At 46.0% G+C, this 25,475-nt stretch overlaps 1 protein-coding gene across 5 annotated transcripts in view; it reads left to right on the plus strand.

Annotated features, from left to right (window-relative positions):
- Positions 1–25,475, plus strand: part of LOC128698195 (proton channel OtopLc) — a 1,090,877-nt gene that overhangs the window by 468,015 nt on the left and 597,387 nt on the right. The gene's annotated exons all lie outside the window — the stretch shown is intronic.

Consider the following 25,475-nt stretch of genomic DNA (forward strand, 5'->3'; position numbering starts at 1 on the left):
TTACACTACAGTTTTTAAACTGCAACATTAACACCCCTCCTTCAGAGTGCAGGCACTGTACTTCCCATCTCCAGGACTCAAGCCCGGCCTGCCGGTTTCCCTGAACCCCTTCATAAATGTTACTTTGCTCACACTCCAACAGCACGTCAAGTATTAAAAACCATTTGTCTCCATTCACTCCTATCAAACACGCTCACGCATGCCTGCTGGAAGTCCAAGCCCCTCGCACACAAAACCTCTTTTACCCCCTCCCTCCAACCTTTCCTAGGCCGACCCCTACCCCGCCTTCCTTCCACTACAGACTGATACACTCTTGAAGTTATTCTGTTTCGCTCCATTCTCTCCACATGTCCGAACCACCTCAACAACCCTTCCTCAGCCCTCTGGACAACAGTTTTGGTAATCCCGCACCTCCTCCTAACTTCCAAACTGCGAATTCTCTGCATTATATTCACACCACACATTGCTCTCAGACATGACATCTCCACTCCCTCCAGCCTTCTCCTCGCTGCAACATTCATCACCCATGCTTCACACCCATATAAGAGCGTTGGTAAAACTATACTCTCATACATTCCCCTCTTTGCCTCCAAGGACAAAGTTCTTTGTCTCCACAGACTCCTAAGTGCACCACTCACCCTTTTCCCCTCATCAATTCTATGATTCACCTCATCTTTCATAGACCCATGCGCTAACACCTCCACTCCCAAATATCTGAATACATTCACCGCCTCCATACTCTCTCCCTCCAATCTGATATCCAATCTTTCATCACCCAATCTTTTTGTTATCCTCATAACCTTACTCTTTCCTGTTTTCACTTTTAATTTTCTTCTTTTGCACACCCTACCAAATTCATCCACCAATCTCTGCAACTTCTCTTCAGAATCTCCCAAGAGCACAGTGTCATCATAAAAGAGCAACTGTGACAACTCCCACTTTGTGTGATTCTTTATCTTTTAATTCCACGCCTCTTGCCAAGACCCTCGCATTTACTTCTCTTACAACCCCATATATAAATATATTAAACAACCACGGTGACATCACACATCCTTGTCTAAGGCCTACTTTTACTGGGAAATAATTTCCCTCTTTCCGACATACTCTAACTTGAGCCTCACTATCCTCGTAAAAACTCTTCACTGTTTTCAGTAACCTACCTCCTACACCATACACCTGCAACGTCTGCCACATTGCCCCCCTATCCACCCTGTCATACGCCTTTTCCAAATCCATAAATGCCACAAAGACCTCTTTAGCCTTATCTAAATACTGTTCACTTATATGTTTCACTGTAAACACCTGGTCCACACACCCCCTACCTTTCCTAAAGCCTCCGTTTAAAGAAATATTTTTTTCATTAATGATAATGTGAAAATTTTTAATTTTGCACCAAAAGAATCTTAGAAAACTTACCTAACCTTATTATAAGAAGAACAATTTATTTTAGCCTAACATTACTAAATATATTTTAGATTTGTTTACAGTAATTTAATACTAAACAAACACAGTGATATATATTTTTTTATCGTTAGGTTCAGAATGATTTTGGCGACATTATTGCATACACAAATTTTCACTTGTCCTATATGGCAAGATGAGCGTTGCTATTTAAGCCAAGATCGCAAGTTCTGCCTATTCGGCACGACACACACACACACATTATATGTTTGTTCCCATAGGCTCAGAGACCCTTGGCTCATGGGGAAAGAGTGCATCTAATTTCCTTAAGGAGCTGGGAAAAAGACTCATCAGGGTAACTAGGGATCCCAGGGCAGCTAGTTTTCTGTTCCAGCGGCTCAGCGCGGCTGTTCAAAGGGGTAATGCATGCTGCATTTTGGGCACACGCCCCAGCTCTGAGGAGCTGGATGAGATTTTCGCCTTATAATCGGTGATACACACGTAACAACATGTATGTATGTATATATATATATATATATATATATATATATATATATATATATATATGCCACCTTTATATCAACAATGTATCTCTTAAATCTTCTGTGCCATATTATGTAATAAAATATTCCTATTGGTAAAAAAAAGTAGTTTAAAAGATGGGGCGGTAGGGGAAGTGGAATATTCAAATGGCTTCAGGAAGAAATCCAAATATTCTTCCTTGAAGCCTTTTTATCCACTTCTCCGAGGCTATGGGTCCCACAATTTACACCAGAGGTGGACCCCATCCTATATATATATATATATATTTATATATATATATATATATAAATATATATATATATGTGTGTGTGTGTGTGTGTGTATATGTGTATATATATACATATATATATGTATATATATATATATATATATATATATATATATATATATATATATATATATATATATATATATATATAGAGTTAGTGGTGAAGTGAGAGTGAGGTCTGGCACGGGAGGGGACCACAGATCATCTGATATATATGATCTGATTACATATATGACATGATATCATATATGACCTGATATGATATTTGACGTGATGACCTCATATATGACCTGATATGATATTTGACGTGATGACCTCATACATGACCTGATATCGTATATGATCTGATGATATATATGCTCTGATGACATATATGACATATCATATATGACCTGATGATATCATGGATAATTCCAGTATTGATGTTAATGGTTTAAAAAAGCGATAAATTAAAGAGTGAGACACTCGTGCAACATTTGGGAATATTTATTGTGAAAACGTTTCGCCAGCCAGTGGCTTCATCAGTCCATTGCAGAGAAGAACGGTGGAAGATAAGGAGTTTGGGGTGCTCAGTCATTAGACAATCATTCCTGTACTCTTGGTAAAACCCAGCATTGGACGAAACATTGTATTAAAAGTATGCTCTGCTACCGGTGTGTTTATTACCATCTGATCAGTATCCTGGCGGGGTAGAATCACTTTAGCCAAACCTTTCCAAATGATCAGTATGTCTTTGTTTGTTTGTATGTGTGTGTGTGTGCGTGTGTGTGTGTGCGTGTGTGTGTGTGTGTGTGTGTGTGTGTGTGTGTGTGTGTGTGTGTGCGTGCGTGTGTGCGTGCGTGCGTGTACTCACCTAGTTACTCACCTAGTTGAGGTTGCGGGGGTCGAGTCCGAGCTCCTGGCCCCGCCTCTTCACTGATCGCTACTAGGTCACTCTCCCTGAGCCGTGAGCTTTATCATACCTCTGCTTAAAGCTATGTATAGATCCTGCCTCCACTACATCGCTTCCCAAACTATTCCACTTACTGACTACTCTATGGCTGAAGAAATACTTCCTAACATCCCTGTGATTCATCTGTGTCTTCAGCTTCCAACTGTGTCCCCTTGTTACTGTGTCCAATCTCTGGAACATCCTGTCTTTGTCCACCTTGTCAATTCCTCTCAGTATTTTGTATGTCGTTATCATGTCCCCCCTATCTCTCCTGTCCTCCAGTGTCGTCAGGTTGATTTCCCTTAACCTCTCCTCGTAGGACATACCTCTTAGCTCTGGGACTAGTCTTGTTGCAAACCTTTGCACTTTCTCTAGTTTCTTCACGTGCTTGGCTAGGTGTGGGTTCCAAACTGGTGCCGCATACTCCAATATGGGCCTAACATACACGGTGTACAGGGTCCTGAATGATTCCTTATTAAGATGTCGGAATGCTGTTCTGAGGTTTGCTAGGCGCCCATATGCTGCAGCAGTTATTTGGTTGATGTGCGCTTCAGGAGATGTGCCTGGTGTTATACTCACCCCAAGATCTTTTTCCTTGAGTGAGGTTTATAGTCTCTGACCCCCTAGACTGTACTCCGTCTGCGGCCTTCTTTGCCCTTCCCCAATCTTCATGACTTTGCACTTGGTGGGATTGAACTCCAGGAGCCAATTGCTGGACCAGGTGTGCAGCCTGTCCAGATCCCTTTGTAGTTCTGCCTGGTCTTCGATCGAGTGAATTCTTCTCATCAACTTCACGTCATCTGCAAACAGGGACACCTCAGAGTCTATTCCTTCCGTCATGTCGTTCACAAATACCAGAAACAGCACTGGTCATAGGACTGACCCCTGCGGGACCCCGCTGGTCACAGGTGCCCACTCTGACACCTCGCCACGTACCATGACTCGCTGCTGTCTTCCTGACAAGTATTCCCTGATCCATTGTAGTGCCTTCCCTGTTATCCCTGCTTGGTCCTCCAGTTTTTGCACCAATCTCTTGTGTGGAACTGTGTCAAACGCCTTCTTGCAGTCCAAGAAAATGCAATCCACCCACCCCTCTCTCTCTTGTCTTACTGCTGTCACCATGTCATAGAACTCCAGTAGGTTTGTGATGAGATCATTCCTTTCTAGGTGTTCCACCACTCTTCTCCTGATAATCTTCTCCATGATTTTGCATACTATACATGTCAGTGACACTGGTCTGTAGTTTAATGCTTCATGTCTGTCTCCTTTTTTAAAGATTGGGACTACATTTGCTGTCTTCCATGCCTCAGGCAATCTCCCTGTTTCGATAGATGTATTGAATATTGTTGTTAGGGGTACACATAGCGCCTCTGCTCCCTCTCTCAATACCCATGGGGAGATGTTATCTGGCCCCATTGCCTTTGAGGTATCTAGCTCACTCAGAAGCCTCTTCACTTCTTCCTCGGTTGTGTGCACTGTGTCCAGCACTTGGTGGTGTGCCCCACCTCTCCGTCTTTCTGGAGTCCCTTCTGTCTCCTCTGTGAACACTTCTTTGAATCTCTTGTTGAGTTCTTCACATACTTCACGGTCATTTCTTGTTGTCTCTCCTCCTTCCTTCCTTAGCCCGATTACCTGGTCCTTGACTGTTGTTTTCCTCCTGATGTGGCTGTACAACAGTTTCGGGTCAGATTTGGCTTTCGCTGCTATGTCATTTTCATATTGTCTTTGGGCCTCCCTTCTTATCTGTGCATATTCGTTTCTGGCTCTACGACTGTTCTCCTTATTCTCCTGGGTCCTTTGCCTTCTATATTTCTTCCATTCCCTAGCACACTTGGTTTTTGCCTCCCTGCACCTTTGGGTAAACCATGGGCTCATCCTGGCTTTTTCATAAATCCTGTTACCCTTGGGTACTAACCTCTCCTCAGCCTCCTTGCATTTTGTTGCTACATATTCCATCATCTCATTAACTGGCTTCCCTGCCAGTTCTCTGTCCCACTGAACCCCGTTCAGGTAGTTCCTCATTCCTGTGTAGTCCCCTTTCTTGTAGTTTGGCTTCATTCGTCCTGGCCTTCCTGCTTCTCCCTCCACTTGTAGCTCTACTGTGTATTCGAAGCTTAAAACCACATGGTCACTGGCCCCAAGGGGTCTTTCATATGTGATGTCCTCGATATCTGCACTACTCAAGGTGAATACTAACTCCAGCCTTGCTGGTTCATCCTCTCCTCTCTCTCTTGTAGTGTCCCTTACGTGTTGGCACATGAAGTTTTCCAGTACCACCTCCATCATCTTAGCCCTTCATGTATCTTGGCCCCCATGTGGGTCCAAGTTCTCCCAATCGATCTCCTTGTGGTTAAAGTCACCCATGATCAGGAGCTTTGCCCTGCATGCATGAGCTCTTCTGGCCACTCTAGCCAGTGTGTCAACCATCGCTCTATTGCTCTCGTCGTACTCTTGCCTTGGCCTCCTGCTGTTCTGTGTGTGCGTGTGTGTGTGTGTGTGTGTGTGTGTGTGTGTGTGTGTGTGTGTGTGTGTGTGCGTGCGTGTGTGCGTGTACTCACCTCACCTACTCACCTAATTGTGGTTGCAGGGGTCGAGACTCAGCTCCTGGCCCCGCCTCTTCACTGATCGCTACTGGATCCTCTCTCTGCTTCCTGAGCTTTGTCATACGTCTTCTTAAAACTATGTATGGTTCCTGCCTCCACTACTTCACTTGCTAGGCTATTCCACTTGCTGACAACTCTATGACTGAAGAAATACTTCCTAACGTCCCTGTGACTCGTCTGAGTCTTCAGCTTCCAGTTGTGACCCCTTGTCCTTGTGTCCCCTCTCTGGAACATCCTATCTCTGTCCACCTTGTCTATTCCCCGCAGTATCTTGTATGTCGTTATCATGTCCCCCCTGACCCTTCTGTCCTCCAGTGTCGTCAGTCCGATTTCCCTTAACCTTTCCTCGTACGACATTCCCTTGAGCTCTGGGACTAGCCTTGTTGCAAACCTTTGTACTTTCTCTAACTTCTTGACGTGCTTGACCAGGTGTGGGTTCCAGACTGGTGCTGCATACTCCAGTACGGGCCTAACATACAGTGTACAGTGTCTTGAACGATTCCTTATTAAGGTATCGGAACGCTATTCTCAGGTTTGCCAGGCGCCCGTATGCTGCAGCGGTTATTTGGTTGATGTGTGCCTCCGGTGATGTGCTCGGTGTTATGGTCACCCCAAGGTCTTTCTCCCTGAGTGAGGTCTGTAGTCTTTGTCCACCTAGCCTATACTCTGTCTGCAGTCTTCTTTGCCCCTCCCCAATCTTCATGACTTTGCATTTGGCTGGATTGAATTCGAGAAGCCAGTTGCTGGACCACATGTCCAGCCTGTCCAGGTCTCTTTGCAGTCCTGCCTCATCCTCGTCTCTTTGCAGTCCTGCCTCATCCTCGTCTCTTTGCAGTCCTGCCTCATCCTCGTCCGATTTAATTCTTCTCATCAACTTCACGTCATCTGCGAACAGGGGCACTTTAGAGTCTATTCCTTCTATCATGTCGTTCACATATATCAAAAATAGCACTGGTCCTAGAACTGACCCCTGTGGGACCCCGCTCGTAACAGGCGCCCACTGTGATACCTCTTCACGTACCATGACTCGTTGCTGCCTCCCTGTCAGGTATTCCCTTATCCATTGCAGTGCCCTCTCTTTTACGTGCGCCTGATCCTCCAGCTTCTGCACTAATCTCTTGTGGGGAACTTTGTCAAAGGCCTTCCTGCAGTCTAGGAAAACGCAATCTACCCACCCCTCTCTCTCGTGTCTTACTTCTGTTACCTTGTCATAAAACTCCAGGAGGTTTGTGATACAAGATTTGCCTTCCATGAACCCATGCTGGTTTTCATTTATAATCTTGTTCCTTTCCAGGTGTTCGACCACTCTCCTCCTGATAATCTTCTCCATGACTTTGCACACAATACATGTCAGAGACACAGGTCTGTAGTTTAGTGCCTCGTTTCTGTTTCCTTTCTTAAATATGGGGACTACATTAGCTGTCTTCCATTTCTCAGGTAGTTGCCCAGTTTCAAGGGATGTGTTGAAGATTGTGTTTAGAGGCACGCACAGCATCTCTGCTCCTTCTCTAAGGACCCATGGGGAGATGTTGTCCGGTCCCATCGCCTTTGAGGTGTCAAGGTCACTTAAGAGCTTCTTCACCTCCTCCTCAGTTGTTCGTATGTCATCCAACACTTGTTGGTATATTACCTCTTGATGTTCCCTTCTGTGCTGTCTTCCCACAGCCCTTCCTGTCTCTACTGTAAAAACTTCCTTAAATCTCCTGTTCAGCTCCTCACATACCTCCTGATCATTTCTTGTGAGTTCTCCACCTTCTGTCCTTAATCTGATCACCTGGTCTTTGACTGTTGTCTTCCTCCTGATGTGGCTATACAACAGTTTCGGGTCAGTCTTGATTCTCGATGCTATGTCATTTTCATACTGTCGCTGGGCCTCCCTCCTTACCTGTGCGTACTCATTCCTGGCTCTGCGACTGATCTCCCTATTTTCGTGTGTTCTCTGCCTTCTGTACTTTTTCCATTCTCTATTGCACTTTGTTTTTGCCTCCTTACACCGTCGGGTAAACCAGGGGCTCGTTCTGGTCTTCCCGTTGTTACTGTTGCCCTTGGGAATAAACCTTTCCACTGCCTCCTTGCATTTTGTTCTTACATATTCCATCATTTCATTTACTGGCTTTCCTGCCAGTTCTCTGTCCCACTGGACCTCCCGCAGGAAGTTCTTCAACCCTATGTAGTCCCCTCTTTTATAGTCAGGCTTTTCCCATTCAACTCCTGTTATTCTCTCCACTTGCAGCTCTACTATATATTCAAAGCACAGAACCAGGTGGTCGCTAGCTCCTAGGGGACTCTCATACTTGATGTCCTCAATATCTGAGCTGCCCAGGGTGAACACAAGGTCCAATCTTGCTGGTTCATCCTCCCCTCTCACTCTGGTAGTGTCCTTAACATGTTGGTGCATGAGGTTTTCCAGCACCACGTCCAACATCCTGGCTCTCCATGTTTTGGGACCCCCATGTGGCTCCAGGTTTTCCCAGTCAATCTCCCTGTGGTTGAAATCCCCCATAACCAGCAACTTTGCTCTGCTGGAGTGAGCTCTTCTTGCCACCTCAGCAAGTGTGTCCACCATTGCACTGTTGCTCTCTTCATATTCCTCTCTTGGCCTCCTGCAGTTCTGTGGTGGATTATACATCACTGCAATGACCACTTTGTGTTCCCCAGACTGAAGTGTACCTGCTATGTAGTCTCTTTCTCCCGTCTCATCTATTCCTTCCATTTTCTCGAATTTCCATCTGTTTTTTACGAGCAGAGCAATCCCACCTCCCCCCCTGCCCCTTCTATCTTTCCTCATGATCTGGTATCCTGGTGGGAAGATTGCATCTGTTATTGTCTCCATGAGTTTTGTTTCTGTAACTGCTATGATGTCTGGGGACTTCTCATTGATTCTTTCTTGCCATTCCTCATGTTTATTCGTTAATCCATCTGCATTTGTGTACCAAACCTTCAACTTCTGTTCTAATACTGTAACTGTGGTGCGGGGGGTGGAAACAGAGGGATCGGTGTGTGATGGTTGGTTTGGATTGTTCAGTTGCCTTGGGGGTGTCGTGGCTGGAGTCCTTCTGCAGGTGTTTCTGGGGGGTGCGCTTGTCCTTCCATTTGATCCTGGGTTATTCTGCTCTCCTTTTTCATTTCCTCCCATTTCTCCTTTCGTTTTTGAACTCTCTCTTTCATTGTCTTCCTTTCGTCCTGTGTTCTGTCTCGATCGAGGTGTGTGCGTGTGTGTGTGCGTGTGCGCGCGTGTGTGTGTACGTGTGCGTGTGTGTGTGTACGTGTGCGTGTGTGTGTGTGTGTGTGTGTGTGTGTGTGTGTTGGGGTTGGGCTCTTGGATCAAGAATAACCCGCTGGGTGGGAGGTGGGTGCCGTGAAACGAAAAAAAATCGTCTAGGCGGAAAGTAGTGTGGATGGCGGCCGTCTTGGCTGCGGCAGCCGCAACTTTCAGCCAACACCGTCTATCCACGACACTTTTTACTGAGTGTTTGTTGAGGGAGAAGGTGATGAAGTTTAACCTGTTGATACGTCCTCGCGCCACTGTCCGTGGGTCGTGAAGTATGCCAAGCCACAGTTGGTGGGTCGTGAAGTATACCAAGCCACAGTTGGTGGGTCGTGAAGTATGCCAAGCCACAGTTGGTGGGTCGTGAAGTATACCAAGCCACAGTTGGTGGGTCGTGAAGTATACCAAGCCACAGTTGGTGGGTCGTGAAGTATACCAAGCCACAGTTGGTGGGTCGTGAAGTATGCCAAGCCACAGTTGGTGGGTCGTGAAGTATGCCAAGCCACAGTTGGTGGGTCGTGAAGTATGCCAAGCCACAGTTGGTGGGTCGTGAAGTATACCAAGCCACAGTTGGTGGGTCGTGAAGTATACCAAGCCACAGTTGGTGGGTCGTGAAGTATACCAAGCCACAGTTGGTGGGTCGTGAAGTATGCCAAGCCACAGTTGGTGGGTCGTGAAGTATGCCAAGCCACAGTTGGTGGGTCGTGAAGTATACCAAGCCACAGTTGGTGGGTCGTGAAGTATACCAAGCCACAGTTGGTGGGTCGTGAAGTATGCCAAGCTACAGTTGGTGGGTCGTGAAGTATGCCAAGCCACAGTTGGTGGGTCGTGAAGTATGCCAAGCTACAGTTGGTGGGTCGTGAAGTATGCCAAGCCACAGTTGGTGGGTCGTGAAGTATGCCAAGCCACAGTTGGTGGGTCGTGAAGTATACCAAGCCACAGTTGGTGGGTCGTGAAGTATACCAAGCCACAGTTGGTGGGTCGTGAAGTATGCCAAGCCACAGTTGGTGGGTCGTGAAGTATGCCAAGCCACAGTTGGTGGGTCGTGAAGTATACCAAGCCACAGTTGGTGGGTCGTGAAGTATGCCAAGCCACAGTTGGTGGGTCGTGAAGTATGCCAAGCCACAGTTGGTGGGTCGTGAAGTATACCAAGCCACAGTTGGTGGGTCGTGAAGTATGCCAAGCTACAGTTGGTGGGTCGTGAAGTATGCCAAGCCACAGTTGGTGGGTCGTGAAGTATGCCAAGCCACAGTTGGTGGGTCGTGAAGTATGCCAAGCCACAGTTGGTGGGTCGTGAAGTATACCAAGCCACAGTTGGTGGGTCGTGAAGTATACCAAGCCACAGTTGGTGGGTCGTGAAGTATGCCAAGCTACAGTTGGTGGGTCGTGAAGTATGCCAAGCCACAGTTGGTGGGTCGTGAAGTATGCCAAGCTACAGTTGGTGGGTCGTGAAGTATGCCAAGCCACAGTTGGTGGGTCGTGAAGTATGCCAAGCCACAGTTGGTGGGTCGTGAAGTATGCCAAGCCACAGTTGGTGGGTCGTGAAGTATGCCAAGCTACAGTTGGTGGGTCGTGAAGTATGCCAAGCTATAGTTGGTGGGTCGTGAAGTATGCCAAGCCACAGTTGGTGGGTCGTGAAGTATGCCAAGCCACAGTTGGTGGGTCGTGAAGTATGCCAAGCCACAGTTGGTGGGTCGTGAAGTATGCCAAGCCACAGTTGGTGGGTCGTGAAGTATGCCAAGCTACAGTTGGTGGGTCGTGAAGTATGCCAAGCCACAGTTGGTGGGTCGTGAAGTATGCCAAGCCACAGTTGGTGGGTCGTGAAGTATGCCAAGCTACAGTTGGTGGGTCGTGAAGTATACCAAGCCTCAGTTGGTGGGTCGTGAAGTATACCAAGCCACAGTTGGTGGGTCGTGAAGTATACCAAGCCACAGTTGGTGGGTCGTGAAGTATGCCAAGCCACAGTTGGTGGGTCGTGAAGTATGCCAAGCTATAGTTGGTGGGTCGTGAAGTATGCCAAGCCAAACCTGGTGGGTCGTGAATTATGCCAAGCCACAGTTGGTGGGTCGTGAGGTATACCAAGCCACAGCTGGTGGTCGTGAAGCCTGCCAAACCACAGCTGTTGGGTCGTGAAGCCTGCCAAACCACAGCTGGTGGATCGTGAAGCCTGCCAAACCACAGCTGGTGGATCGTGAAGCCTGCCAAACCACAGCTGGTGGATCGTGAAGCCTGCCAAACCACAGCTGGTGGATCGTGAAGCCTGCCAAACCACAGCTGGTGGATCGTGAAGCCTGCCAAACCACAGCTGGTGGATCGTGAAGCCTGCCAAACCACAGTAGGTGACTCATGAGATCTATCAAGCCACACCTGGTGGGTCTTGAAACCTGCCAACCCTCAGCTGGTTTGTTGTGAGGCCTGACAAGCCACGCCTGGTGGGGACATGAAGCCTGCCAAGCCGCAGCAGGTGGGTCGTGAGGCTTCCCAAGCCACACCTGGTGGGTCGTGAAGCCTGTCAAGCCACACCTGGTGGGTTTTGAAACCTGCCGGGCCACAGCTGGTGGATCATGAAGACTGTCAAACCACACCTGGTGGGTTGTGAAAACTGTCAAGCCACACCTGGTGGGTTTTGAAACCGGCCAGGCCATAGCTGGTGGATCGGGAAGCCTGTCAAGCCACACCTGGTAGGTCGTGAAGTCTGCCAAGCCACACCTGGTGGGTCTCAGCCTGCAATCCCTCCTGATTTTCCAGCTGCCAGCCTACCTCTCTAGCCTTCAGATTTGACATCAACTAAGATTGGTTACCTGGGTCTGTCCCTTCCCCGGGTCTACCCCTCACCTGGGCCTATCCCTCACCTGGCTCTACCCCTCACCTGGGTTTATCCCTCACCTGGCTCTACCCCTCACCTGGGTCTATCCCTCACCTGGCTCTACCCCTCACCTGGGTTTATCCCTCACCTGGCTCTACCCCTCACCTGGGTCTATCCCTCACCTGGCTCTACCCCTCACCTGGGTCTATCCCTCACCTGGCTCTACCCCTCACCTGGGTCTATCTGTCACCTGGCTCTACCCCTCACCTGGGTCTATCTGTCACCTGGCTCTACCCCTCACCTGGGTCTATCCCTCACCTGGCTCTACCCCTCACTTGGGTCTATCTCTCACCTGGCTCTACCCCTAACCTGGGTCTATCTGTCACCTGGCTCTACCCCTCACCTGGGTCTATCTGTCACCTGGCTCTACCCCTCACCTGGGTCTATCTGTCACCTGGCTCTACCCCTAACCTGGGTCTATCTGTCACCTGGCTCTACCCCTCACCTAGGTCTGTCCTTCAGGCAAACCTCAGCCAGATCATGAAGATAGAAGAAACGGTTCGTTGATCAGACGACAAAGAAGCTTGGTTGAAGGTCACGCATGTAGTATACAAGAGGCTGGAAATCGGTGAGAGGTATGTGAGAAGTGCGTTGTGAAGGGCGAGAGTGTACGACAGTGGTAGAGTGTCTGGCACTGTGGTAGTCATGGTGACCCACCAGCGACGCTAGGGTCGCAGCGCTCAGCTTAACAAGATAACTGTGTACCCAACCACACCTGTGAGTCAGAGTAAGACTGAACTATACCTCACACGTGTCAGCTACACTTGTGAGTCGGGGAGTAAGACTAAACTACTACTATTTATGTTATATTTATCATAAAGTTGAATATTCATTTGCCGGCTTTCACGTGTTATACTTGATCGCCCTCATTGTATGTGTAGTCACTCCATGTTCGCATTTGTCAGATGCCTTTACAAAATCTGTTTTTAGGTTTTCTGTCACCGTCTCCATTATTCTATCAGAATGGTTTAGTAATTGGGACAAGCGTGATCTTGTTCTAAATCCATGCTTCTCTATGTTGTTTAGGTAATACTGTTCCATAAGATGTGTAATTTGGTGACCCATAATCCTTTCTCAAGATTTAATGATGTGCGATGTTAGGGCTACTGGTCTGTAATTTTTAATATCGCTCTAATGTCTCCTTTATGTAAGGAACCTTGTCTTCACTTATTAAAGACTTCTGTAATTTCTCCTATATCTAAGCTCTTTCTGCAGAGGATACTTAGTGGTGGTATTTTGTTGCACGAGTGGGCAGGTTTTTTATTTGTATTTCACGGGCTTATGTTAGTTATATGATCAATGTGGCCTTCAGGGCTAACGAAAAAAAAATCTGCATTCTCTACACTTCTTTCGTTTAATGGATTGCTGAACATTGATTCATAATGGCCTTTTATAATTTCGCTCATTTCTTTTTTCCATTATCAGTGTATGAACCTCCTGTGATTAATGGCTCAATTTTAATTTTGTATATGTAAAAAAATGTTTGGAGTTTGCAATATCCTGGATAGCTTTTGTGTAGTCTTTGTAATTCTGTTTGGTTCGAAGGTTTAAATTTTTATGATTTGTCTGGGTAATCTCTCGACCAAGATTAGCTTTCTTTAATGGCGACATATTCGCATTTTTTAAGCGGTTCGGTTACTTTTTTCTTCTGTACTTTATTCTTTTCTCTCCCTGTTATTTGATCTTAGGTTTTCTCTAGGTAAAAGAATTTTGTAGAAGAGGAGATATGATCAGGTAATGAGAGGATATAAGAAAGTAAGACAGGAAAATTTGTGGATCTAGTTGAGTAGAATAAAAAGCACACTGTTAAACTGGGGAAGAAGTGCAGTGAAAAAAGATTACGAAATATATTTCTAAGAGAGTGTCTGACGAGCGTAATGTGTGTCAGGAGGAGGTTATGACGAGCGTAATGTGTCAGGAGGAGGTTATGACGAGCGTAATGTGTGTCAGGAGGAGGTTATGACGAGCGTAATGTGTGTCAGGAGGAGGTTATGACGAGCGTAATGTGTGTCAGGAGGAGGTTATGACGAGCGTAATGTGTGTCAGGAGGAGGTTATGACGAGCGTAATGTGTGTCAGGAGGAGGTTATGACGAGCGTAATGTGTCAGGAGGAGGTTATGACGAGCGTAATGTGTGTCAGGAGGAGGTTATGACGAGCGTAATGTGTGTCAGGAGGAGGTTATGACGAGCGTAATGTGTGTCAGGAGGAGGTTATGACGAGCGTAATGTGTCAGGAGGAGGTTATGACGAGCGTAATGTGTCAGGAGGAGGTTATGACGAGCGTAATGTGTCAGGAGGAGGTTATGACGAGCGTAATGTGTGTCAGGAGGAGGTTATGACGAGCGTAATGTGTCAGGAGGAGGTTATGACGAGCGTAATGTGTGTCAGGAGGAGGTTATGACGAGCGTAATGTGTCAGGAGGAGGTTATGACGAGCGTAATGTGTCAGGAGGAGGTTATGACGAGCGTAATGTGTCAGGAGGAGGTTATGACGAGCGTAATGTGTCAGGAGGAGGTTATGACGAGCGTAATGTGTGTCAGGAGGAGGTTATGACGAGCGTAATGTGTGTCAGGAGGAGGCTATGACGAGCGTAATGTGTGTCAGGAGGAGGTTATGACGAGCGTAATGTGTGTCAGGAGGAGGTTATGACGAGCGTAATGTGTGTCAGGAGGAGGCTATGACGAGCGTAATGTGTGTCACTAGGAGGTTATGACGAGCGTAATGTGTGTCAGGAGGAGGCTATGACGAGCGTAATGTGTGTCAGGAGGAGGCTATGACGAGCGTAATGTGTGTCAGGAGGAGGCTATGACGAGGGTAATGTATGTCAGGAGGAGGTTATGACGAGCGTAATGTGTGTCAGGAGGAGGTTATGACGAGCGTAATGTGTGTCAGGAGGAGGCTATGACGAGCGTAATGTGTGTCAGGAGGAGGTTATGACGAGCGTAATGTGTGTCAGGAGGAGGCTATGACGAGCGTAATGTGTGTCAGGAGGAGGTTATGACGAGCGTAATGTGTGTCAGGAGGAGGTTATGACGAGCGTAATGTGTGTCAGGAGGAGGTTATGACGAGCGTAATGTGTGTCAGGAGGAGGTTATGACGAGCGTAATGTGTGTCAGGAGGAGGTTATGACGAGCGTAATGTGTGTCAGGAGGAGGTTATGACGAGCGTAATGTGTGTCAGGAGGAGGTTATGACGAGAGTTATGTGTCAGGAGGAGGTTATGACGAGCGTAATGTGTGTCAGGAGGAGGTTATGACGAGCGTAATGTGTCAGGAGGAGGTTATGACGAGCGTAATGTGTGTCAGGAGGAGGTTATGACGAGCGTAATGTGTCAGGAGGAGGTTATGACGAGCGTAATGTGTGTCAGGAGGAGGTTATGAGTGCAACAACTGTTGCAACGTTTGAATAAGGATCAGTTCACAAGCAAGAATAGAGACAATCGGCGTAGATGATACAGCTGAGATCTCTACAATACATTACAGTCTATAAGAAGGAACAACCGTACTGTGCTGTATACGTTGGTCTGCGTGCGGCTACCACCAACAACATGGTTGATTAAAGCAACAACAGGGAGGCCTGATTCCGGACCGGGTCGCTGTCTTCAGATAAAGTCTATAAGAATATATTATTTAAATATTAAACCTGTATTTAGTAAGTGTCCAGGGCCCAAGACTTTTCAAAAACCTCCCACCACCCATACGATTACCAGTAGACCCCTGGCTGCCTTCAAGAGGGGGCTGGACAGATACCTATCAGCCGGGCTGTGGGTGGTACGTTGGACTACGGTCAGTAGTAACAGCCTGGGTGATCAGGCCCTGATCCACCTGGAGGCCTGGTTCTGGACTGGGCCGTGGGGGCGTTGACCCCCGGAACAACCTCCAGCGTTTCGCCAACACAGCGGCTTTATCAGGTCAATAGATAGCACAAGATGCTCCACACAATTTACAAAAGGACGGAGTGGTGACGTTTTCACGTTTTTGTTTACATGTGATCAAGCAAGCAACCTGCTTTTAATTAGGGTTATAATTTGCATCCTCTGCCAAGCCTCTTGCTTTCAAAGGGAGTAATTTCGATGTGCAGATTTGGTAGCTATCCGAAAAAAAATTTAGGTGTAAATTATGATGTATCTTTCTCGTTTACATTGTAAAGAGTGATGAGTGAGGGTGAGGGAGATTGTTGATAGTGAGAGAGGTGCCAGCAGCAGCCTCACTCACGGTTGATGTAGTACATGTAGACATGGCTGGCTGGGCAGGCCAGGGCAAGGCAAAGCAAAGCAAGGCAAGGCAGGCCAGGCCAGAGCAGGACAAGACAAGACAACCACAATGTCACTGACTTTTTTGGGTTATCCTAGGTTCTCTACACATATGCTGCTATGTATGATAATCTAGTAACTATATGCTGCTATGTATGATAATCTAGTAACTGTGATTGTGTATACCTGAATAAACTTACAAGACAAGGCAGTGTTGTGAGTAGGGCAAGGCAGGGCAAGGCGAAGCAAGGCTACATATTACTGTTCTTGGTGAACAAGGAGCGCCTCACGTCCCCTCTTTATCTCGACACTACAAAAACTTGTGATGAGAAAACCGGGAAGGAGGGACGATACAAGACGAGAGAAGTGCCAGTGTGAAGGGTCGTGAAGGACGAAGAGATTATAGCAGGAGAGAGGAGAGCCAGGGAAGACACATGCACGAGGAACAGAGGATAATAGTATTAGGGAATGGAGAAAATTAGATACATTTGTAGTGCTTCTACACTATAATTTTTACATAGTGGGAACAAAAGCTAGCTTTTTTTTCTTATATTCCATCACGCAGGATGGGTTGAAGACAGTTTTGAAATGTGTCAGTCTAAGATTTCAGTAAGAGTGATGAGAATATCGTCTCCGGAAGCTTCAAGGGTATTGTTTCTGCACGGCTGAAGTTTCTAGTGCCTGGGAATTAGAGCCAGCGATGGGACGTGGGGCAGAGAAAGGATAGTAATAACAATAGCTGATGCTCTGCTGGTTTACTTCTATTTCTTCTCCTCTTAGATCACCATGTATTCTGTTGTCATGATATCTATTCCAAAAATGCCTCATGTGTGGGCTAGCGAGTAGCCAGCAGCAACAGCCTCCTTGACCAGGCAAGCATCAAACAAGCCTGACCCAGAAGGTCCGGGCTGTGGGGAGAAGAAAAACTCTCGAAACACCTCTGAGGTATATCAAAGGTAAAGGGATGTCTTATCAATTACTGATCCTTGGAAATTGCTTATAATAATAGTGATTATATTTTATTTTACAAAGTATCTCTTAACATTATATAGTGAGCAATGTGACGGTGTAAAAGTAATAATTATTTTCTTGATTATTTCATGTATTCGTACAACATGTTCTTGCAACACCAGTCACAGTCGTGCATATATGAACTTTTTTTTTTTTGTTTTGTTTACAAACGGCCACCTCGTTGCCAGACGTAGCGAGGCAACTTTTGATGTTAGTGTTGTTATTTACGGTTAAGTATACGTTGGTATAGGCTTGTGTAACGTAACTCAACACCTAACCTGTTAGCTTTCGTACTTTTATTTTTAATAACAAGTTATAATTAAGTTTACCGCTGTGTGTGTCATTTTGCACTTTATTGTTAATTATTGTGTTAATTATTATGTTTACATGCAAAACGCACACAATATTTGCATAGTAGATTAAATAGAAATAGTAATCAGTTTGAGAGTAGACAGAATGGGAATAGACCAAATTGAATTTCGACCAGTTAAGCTTAGATCAACTGGGATGTTAGCTTGGGAAGATCAGGAGAAAGATACCAGTAACGTTAGGAGAGCAGATCTTAGAACAAAGAAGTGCGATAAGAGGACAACAAAGGATCAGAGGAAAGAGGAGAGCTGATATAGTGTTGGAACAATTTAAGGTTTAATGGAGGTGAATTATACTCAGGCTTCAGGTATATTTCAATGTAAAGTTTTTGTAGACGTCCAAGGAATTAAAACTGTCTTCCAAATGTAATTATTATTACAAATTTCGGGCAATAGATGAAAGTTTTGAAGGTCTCAGCAAGTTTGATACAACGGCAGGATAATTTGGAGAAACCGCAAGGGTGGTCCGGCAGATGTTGTCGGAGAGTGGTTCTCGAAATTACAAATAGACAAATTGAGATGTACCAACTGTTGAGGAAATATTTCTGTCAGTGTGACAAGAGTAAATATCTGGGAGTGTCAGACTGAACCTGTCTTCTGAGAACCAGGTAATATCTTGCAATATTCTCACAAAGTAGAAATGAAATTTGGACGACATTTCGATCCATGCTGGATCAAAGAAGATAATATTATCTTTGTCTCCTGATGTGAGTCTTGGTTGTTTTACTTAAATTAACATCACCAGTAACAGTATGCAGATTGTATTTATCAAACACTGGACTATTTCTTGTGAACTCGATTTTTTTTTCAAATGTTAATTTTGCTCAGGATGTGTGTGAGAAGAGTCTTCAGTACTGAGGTACGCAGCGCACTTTGTTCAGAGTCACATATAACAATACAAGGATTAGTGACCATCGGATATATATAGTATGGAGGAAAAAGGAAGATTAGGGAAGCCTAGAAAATTACTGAACTAAGTGTTAGGTAAATGGAGGGGAAGAAAAAACTAGTAGCCCTTCCACTATGTTTTGTAAGGTAAATTGAAATTATGTATATGACAAAGAAGACAGGTTCCAAGGCTATTTCATTTATATATCGACAACATTTACATACACACTTGCGGAAGTGAACCTGTATATATATATTGTTTATTTGCAAACACAATCAGACACGTCCAATTAGCAGGTCCCATCACCCATACATATGTATAAAAACAGAACATATACAAACGCTCCCTGCTGAACTGGTATATGATATTTAACACACACACACACACACACACACACATTATATATATTAAATATACACATATGCATGCAGAACAAGCCACATGGGGATGGGAGGGGAAATTCTCTGAGGCAAGGCAGAAGGTATCAGTGGCAGCCCATGACACAGATTGTCATGGGATCTGGCCGAGTGGCGAAAGTACTGTTTACTTTGATGTAGAATGTGTAGGTTCGAATACTGCTGTGGACTGAGAGATAATGTTTATATATACACTATATTACCATGTACACTTTCGTGAGTCGGCACGGGGTTGCTCAGTGAACAAAGGTTTGAGAATGAAAAAGGCTTGATGGGTGTTGTCAGTTTCTCTGGGTATCTGCTCAAGGCTGGTCTGGTGTTCTTTGTCCTTATAGTGGAAGTTATGGTAGTACATATTGTGTTCTGCTACAATATATGATAGTTACATAGTGGAAAAACTCGCAGTGTGTTGCTACAGTACTCTGCATCATGGTTAGACAGTGAGAATACAAGTTTGCTATGTCTGAGTGTCACACTCCATCGCACAGGATGGTGTACATACAAGTGATGAATCGTGTCAGCCTCATTTGGGAGACTTCAGTAGAACGATGAGATTATCGTCAAGCATTTCAGTAATGGGCCCCTTTCAGAAAAGGGGAGATCATTGTCACGGCGAAGGGGCTCTTGATCTTAGAATTGGAGCGACTGTCCCTTTCCTCGGGTCGAATCTAAATACTTTCTCAATTTCGCCTCATTAGTGGTGAAATTACCCTCCTTTGCGAAATCCAATTTTTAGTTATACTTGGGTAAAGGGACCGCTATCAGCCCTGTTGTAACGTAGCAACTGTTGGTAGTGTTGTGGTAGTCCTGTTACTCCACACTTAGCTACTGATGGTAGTGCTGTGGTAGTCCTGTTACTCCACACTTAGCTACTGTTGGTAGTACTGTGGTAGTCCTGTCACGCTACACGATGGTAACCTGATCATCTTAGGGTATGTCAGTGGACACTCCCTCCCTCCCCCTTCCCATTCCTTCCCCAGTGAGACATCCGGTGGGCATCTGGCATCCCCTCTAATGAGGGGATTACTACTGGAGGTTGCCTGCGGGTCCAGGATTGTCAACTATATGACTCCTAGCGGTCTTGTTGATTCACCCACTGCCAGTATTACCTGAGAGACGATTGCACAGTTCCTTCTCTTCTCTACACAACCGGTTTTGTCATGCTCAGGAATCAAACCCTAGACATTGCAAATCAAATGTTCTCACCAGCAAGCTACCCGCCACTTCACAGGGAGTTGAGGGGAGGTTTTGAGCACATTGGTGGTTGGAGTGGTAAATCACTGAGGAATGGAATGTATGGTAGGGAGGCGACGCTCCGTGAGCTTTATCATACCTATGGAGCCTGCCTTCACTACATCACTACCCAGGCTGTTCCACTTCTTGACAACTCTGTGATTGAAGAAATACTTCCTAACATCCCTGTGGTTAATCTGAGTCTTCATCTTCTAACTGTGACCCTTTGTTGCTGTGTCCCATCTTTGGAACATCCTGTCTCTCTCCACCTTGTCTATACCTCTCAGTATTTTATATGTCGTTATCATATCCTCCCTGTCTCTCCTGTCTTCCAGGGTCGTCAGGTCGATTTCCCTTAACCTGTGTGTGTGTGTGTGTGTATGTGTGTGTGTGTGTGTGTGTGTGTGTGTGTGTGTGTGTGTGTGTGTGTGTGTGTGTGTGGTTACTAGTTGTCAGAGGCACTTGTCGATAGACACTTGGCCTGTTTCATGTGTGTGTGACCTACCTTCATTATACTACGTTAATTTTCTCACGAGGTTGACAGTCTCACGTTCTTATTGTTTTTCCGTAACTCTACTGGAGTTATTTTCTATATTTTAAGTTACTTTATGTAAAGTTAGGTTAAATTAAATTGGGTTTAGGTTACATACACTTATATTAACGTATATTTAACCACATAAAATTAAAAACGGCTGCAAACACGTCTGGCAGCGCGGCGGCTCAGCATGTCCAGGAAATATTAAAATTTGCAAAAGTAATACTGGTGTGATAAAAGTTGGAAGAGGAGTGTGTAGAGTTTAGTGTGAATGTAAGAGAAACTGGAGTAGGTGGGGGTGAGGAGGGTGGCTGGTATAGTTACTGACCACCCTCATCCTCCACCCCTGGGGTGGGTTAGAGGGGAAGCTCTCCCTCATGTTGAGACCTCTTCCTGAGGGGCTTCACTCCTCGGAAGATGCTCCACATGGACAAGACCCGCACTGGGAATATGCCGGCGAATCAAACTGGTTTTCCTTTCCTCATATCCAAGCACACATATTGCTGCACACTAACAGCACCTTTCAAGGCAGGTGAAATTGCTGACCTAGAAAATGTACAGAGAACTTTCATGGCACGCATAACGGAGATAAAACACCTCAATTACTGGGAGCGCTAGAGGTTCCTAAACCTGTATTCCCTGGAACGCAGGAGGGAGAGATACATGATTATATACACCTGGAAAATCCTAGAGGGACTAGTACCGAACTTGCACACGAAAATCACTACGAAAGCAAAAGACTTGGCAGACGATGCACCATCCCCCCAATGAAAAGCAGGGGTGTCACTAGCACGTTAAGAGACCATACAATAAGTGTCAGGGGCCCGAGACTGTTCAACTGCCTCCCAGCATACATAAGGGGGATTACCAACAGACCCCTGGCAGTCTTCAAGCTGGCACTGGACAAGCACCTAAAGTCAGTTCCTGATCAGCCGGGCTGTGGCTCGTACGTTGGTTTGCGTGCAGCCAGCAGCAACAGCCTGGTTGATCAGGCTCTGATCCACCAGGAGGCCTGGTCACAGACCGGGCCGCGGGGGCGTTGACCCCCGGAACTCTCTCCAGGTAAACTCCAGGTAAACACATTATTATTCTGCTTTTTCTTCTTATCTCTGTTCTTTGAATCTATTTTGATAAATAAGGAATATAACTAGTGCGTGTTCCATAGAGAGGCGGAGGAAAGTGAGATACATGATAATATATACCTGGAAAGTACTTGAGGACCTTGTCTCAAATCTGCACACAGTCATAACATACTGGGGTGAGAGATATGGGAAGGGCAAAATAAACCCAGTGAAAAGCAGGGGTTCAGTGGGCACAATAAGAGAACACTATATCAACGTCCCTGGCTCCACATGTATTCAGCATCTTGCTAGATATCAGAAACATTGATGGGACAAATGTGGAAGTCTTCATGAGGAAACTGGACAAGTATCTTCATCAGGTGACAGATCAACCAGGCTCTGGTGGATATGTGGGCCAGGAGGCCTCCAGCAGCAACAGCCTGGTTGACCAGGCAAGCCCCAGACGAGCCTGGCCGAAGGCCGGTCTCTGGCAGAAGAAAAACTGTGTGCGTTACCTGGATACCTGGAGGTTATTCCGGGGATCAACGCCCCCGCGGCCCGGTCCATGACCAGGCCTCCCGATGGATCAGGGCCTGATCAACTAGGCTGTTACTGCTGGCCGCACGCAGTCCAACGTACGAGCCACAGCCCGGCTGATCCGGCACTGACTTTAGGTATCTGTCCAGCTCTCTTTTGAAGGCAGCCAGGGGTTTATTGGCAATTCCCCTAACGCTTGATGGGAGGCTGTTGAACAGTCTTGGGCCCCGGACACTTATGGTGTTTTCCCTTAGTGTACCAATGGCGCCCCTACGATATCTCGTACTAGCATGGTAGTATTATCGAAGTGATGAATTACATACGAGATATCGTAACGGTGTGATAAATGGTTTAGGTTAGAAAAACTCCAGAAACTTGTCAAAGGTAGAGTGGTTTATTTTGTTTTGATACAGTGTTCTTCAGAGTGGCTCTCACAAAGATATACTAATGGGCTGATTTACGCGTTTCTTTGTTGATGTTAGTTTATTAGTTAGGAAAACCCTTGACACTTGTTTTGTTATAAGATAACCCGTTCAGTGGTGCCAACACTATGGCGGAGCATATCTTAAGGACAGGTGAAATTTGAGTATCCCATGACTCTATGGTGGTCACAGCAGCAACAACCACTGGCTTAACACTATGGGAATCAGTGATTTGAATTTTTTCTCTCCTATAATTTCGAGCAGGTCTCCTGTTCTTCATTTATTTAGTCACATCTGTTTCTTTCTTTTAGGCCTATAATTATAAAATTGTTTTCACTGGTTCCCACATCCTCTTGCCTTGTTATTCTATTCCTTCCCTCACTCCTGTTGCTGCCTTCCCGTGTTCCCTCTGTATTTCACCAAATCTTCCTCATCTCTCTTAGTTCCCAAGGCACAGTTGAATGAAGTATTGGAGGCAGGATCTATACATAGCTTTAAGAAAAGGTACGATAAGGCTCTTGGAGCAGGGAGAGAGTTCTTTTACTGTTTCTCATCCCCATACCACACGTAGACAGGAACACTAACCACAGCTTCGAATCTTCTCTTGCTGTGGAAGATAGTGAAGGAGGGACGAAGAGTTATAGTAAGATGCGGATGTCAGTGAAGAGCTCTTCATCCAGGGAATCGGATCTACCCTTTTTTCCCTGTGATCAAACTTGATTTCTTTCCATTCAACACGTGCTGTGTGATTCCTACGGGCTTAGCTCTTTTTCATGATTATAATAACAATATAATTTTGTAATCATAATATAATACTAATATAATAATATTAATATAGATTGGGTAGAAAGATGGTTGAGTGGAGGTTGGGAGTGATGGATGCGCTGTTGGGTGACGTGATTTGTGCTGATACAACTCTGATTGATGGGAATTCGTTCAAACTCGTCTGGTGGCGGCATCATTAAGGTAGTGCCAGCACGCGCCTCAAAGCCGCACCATCACCGTGTTTTTATTGAGCTAAATTGGATACATTTGCAATGTGCTTCTGCCTTGTTCTGTATCATATTCCATCACATGATGGGTTTCATACTGTGTTGAGGCATCGACATCCGTGGCTCCAGACTGTTCAACATCTTACTAGAAGATATCAGAAACACTGCTTGGACAAGTGTAGACGTCTTCCAGGAGAGGAAACTGGACAGGTATCTTCATTAGGGGGCAGATTAACCAGGCTGTGATACATATGTAGGGCAGCGGGCTACCGGGCCACCAGCAGCAGCAGCAACAGCCTGGTTGACTAGGCACGCACCAGACGAGCCTGGCCCATGGTCGGGCTCTAGGAGTTGAAAAACTCTCGGAACTCATCAAAGGGACTGAGCTGGGAGACTTCGATGATGAATAAGACTTGTAACATTCGGGTATCTTATGGATAGAGACGTTTCGCTAACCAGTGACTTTTTCTTCTAGATTCGCCGGTATAATCACCCGGCCTGGACCTTTTCCAAGAAGTGGCTCGGCCTTGGCTCCCTTTCGCAGGAGTGTCTCAGACCAATGTCTGCCATGGGAGGAGGTACTTGTACCTCCTCGTCTTCTGGGAGCAGCTGTCTTCAGACCTAGCCCCTTTCCCCGCCCCCACGGAGCTCGGAGGGAGAAGCTAGGCACACCCTTCGAGCCCACACTGGGCTCAAAGGGTGTGGCAGCTGCATAACAGCAGACGATGTCAGGAGGTGCAAAGGCAGCAAGCACTACAGGATCCTTTTTGAGCCACACCCCAGCTTGGGCATTAAGCCCGAGCACTGGGGAAACTCAAGAATGCCTCTTGCTGTGAGTGTTGCTGCTGCTACTTCACTTGTCCGTTGTAATATTCTCCAGTGACTTCATCGTCCCAGTACCAAAAATAATTACTGGAGACCGTGGAAGAAATGGTGAGGTAATTTCGAGGTTATCAGTCCCTTAGCTCTTGGTAGACGTTCAGTCCATCAGCATTGATAAATCTCATGTGTCTTATTTATAAACTTATCGGTATTGTATACCAATAATATAATGCTAGACTTCAGTAGGCCAATGAGGATATTGTCGAGTATTCCAATAAGGGTTAAGCAGCTACGAAAGATTCAAAGGTTTCATCCGAGCCGAGTTGGAGATGATTTTACTTGATAATTAACATTTCTTCGGATGGACAATGAGAATATCATCAAGAAGTCCATTCCACCAGACCTAAATTCACCGACACCTGCACACTGTGCAATACCACGGGTCGTGAGCCTCCTCTGTTTCATACATCTTACAGGTGGAATAAGCAGGGCCGTGAGCATCCTCTCTTTCATACATCTTACAGGTGGAATAAGCAGGGTTGTGAGCCTCCTCTGTTTAATACATCTTACAGGTGGAATAAGCAGGGTTGTGTGCAATCTCCCGTTTCATACATCTTACAGGTGGAATAAGTAGGGTATTCCTTAGTCACAGTTGATGGTATCCCAACCTGGTTCTAACAGTCACTGTGTCAGGTCATCTAGTAGACGTTTCATCTGGCCAATACACAGGATTTTCTGACGGGAAGAGATCAGGTCTCTGGGTATCTGTGTTCTCGGGTGTGGCATCAAGGTGGTATCCTGGGCCAGCGAAGTGGTAGTGGGTAGCATTTTAAATGATCACTGAAACGTTCCCGCTATGTAAGTGCCATCACCGCCAGCCCCACCCAACGCCCAGCCGCCCACCACGCCCACGCCACCCATTTAAAGAAAATGAATTTTTCATGTTACGCAGCGGTTGTCTAGTGACTATATAAAGGGTGTAGTGGTGCAGGTGGGGGTTAATGGTGGTGGTAGTGGCGGTGGTACTGATGATATTGGTAGTGGTAGCCGGTATGATA

Source organism: Cherax quadricarinatus, chromosome 63 (genome assembly GCF_038502225.1).
Source record: "Cherax quadricarinatus isolate ZL_2023a chromosome 63, ASM3850222v1, whole genome shotgun sequence".
Classification (NCBI taxonomy): Eukaryota; Metazoa; Arthropoda; class Malacostraca; order Decapoda; family Parastacidae; genus Cherax; species Cherax quadricarinatus.